The following is a 1,621-nucleotide window of genomic DNA, read 5'->3' as shown; positions in this document are numbered from 1 at the left end:
CCTATCAAATCTCTAGTTACATGATAATAACATAAACAAACTTAGTGTGTAAGAACCCAAAAATAGTTATACATGCAAGATCTCATTGATTATCATCATATCAGTCAAAAACATAAATAGTTGTTGATATCATTATCGAAGGATCTATAAATAAAAGACAAGAATGGAAAAATCATTGGAGATCTTGACCTTTTTGGTTTGTTTAAAATGTGGTAGAGAAATATCTCTTTCTCTTATGCCTTCAACATGCAAACTATAGCCCCAACAGAGCCCTCCAATGCATCACAACCTTGAGGAGGTTATTCTTCACTAGCTAGAGCTTGGTCCATCTCAAAGGTTGAAATTTCAACCATAGTTTACTACTAGCCAGACCTTCAATCACTGGGTACACACAAAGTATTCTCCAACTGAAAATCAATGGAAAGTAGGAAAGGAAAAAAGGTTCATGCAAATAAACAACAATGAAAGAGGAATAATGGAAAGAGGCCACGATTCTAGAGTTGTACTCTCGTTATGTACAACATGAGCTTGTACTCTCAAGTAGGGTCAAAAGTGATGGCCATTTTTATATCTTCGAGATTAATTCTTCCCCATCCCCAATCATATCAACATAAATCAACTTTCCCTTATGGGTAAATTAGCAATTAAGCATGCATGAGCTACTATATGTACAAACAGGGAAATGTGAGGAGAACAACCACAAAACAACAACGTTGCAAAGTCTCCAAGGTGACCAAATATCACAGTCAAAAGGGATATGCATGGCTCGAGTGTTTTCTGCAATCAGATCAACCTCACCATCGGGAAAAGGTAGTGTATTGATAGAGACACCAACAATTGAGAAAACTACACCTGTTCAAGAACCAGATTTTGATCTACGGTTAATGGAACGATGACTTGTGAATAAATTCTTGTTTCATTATATTATCTTATGTAGAACTTTTGTCAAATAAAGATATCTACTCTGAAGAACATGGTTATTAGAGTGTATGTGACTAGAATTTTACTTGAATTTTATTCTCATTGTCAATGAAATAGATATGATGTCTTTAGAATTTCCAATTCCTTCGATGCATCTTCCAAGTCTCTTTCTATTTGCTTATCACTACAATAAAATAAAATCAAGAAAGACATCTCCACCATATCGTGTATTATTGCACAATGACAATTATAACAAATGGGAGTATGATGTGAAAGTTTTGATGGAGGTTATGCTAGGAAAGACCCTTGATACTGTTGTTAATATCCTGCAAAAATCCCACTACAATGGCCTCACATTCGTAATTATTTGTGCTCAGGTTGATGCTAAAGAACATTGTACATAGATTCAAGGAAATAGCTTAGTTCCATTGAGCCTGCCAATGATGGTTGCTGAAGATTTCAGTCATATTGACTTGTCAAGAGCACTGCATACTATGATTAGGGTAGAGTTGTAGGTATGCACATCAATGTTAGTCATATAAGTACAATATGTAAAATTAACTATAGGAATCTTAGAATGCAGTCCCTTGAAAATGGAATGCTAATACCTCTATAATTTTGAATGCACATTTGTAGCTCTCTATAAATGAAATGAACCAAAGAAAAGAGATCATGCTACTTGTGGTAGTTCAGGAACTTT

General features: G+C 34.7%; 1 pseudogene; it reads left to right on the top strand.

Annotated features, from left to right (window-relative positions):
- The first annotated feature begins 555 nt into the window (after window positions 1–555).
- LOC149204461 (ATP-dependent Clp protease adapter protein CLPS1, chloroplastic-like) lies at window positions 556–1,375 on the top strand (annotated as a pseudogene).
- Window positions 1,376–1,621: the final 246 nt, after the last annotated feature.

Source organism: Pinus tabuliformis, chromosome 1_2, assembly GCF_031772625.1.
Source record: "Pinus tabuliformis cultivar Carrire ecotype Pingquan chromosome 1_2, CPIR1, whole genome shotgun sequence".
Taxonomy (NCBI): Eukaryota; Viridiplantae; Streptophyta; class Pinopsida; order Pinales; family Pinaceae; genus Pinus; species Pinus tabuliformis.
Note: the sequence above shows the minus strand (reverse complement) of the source record. Positions and strands in the feature narration are given on the sequence as shown.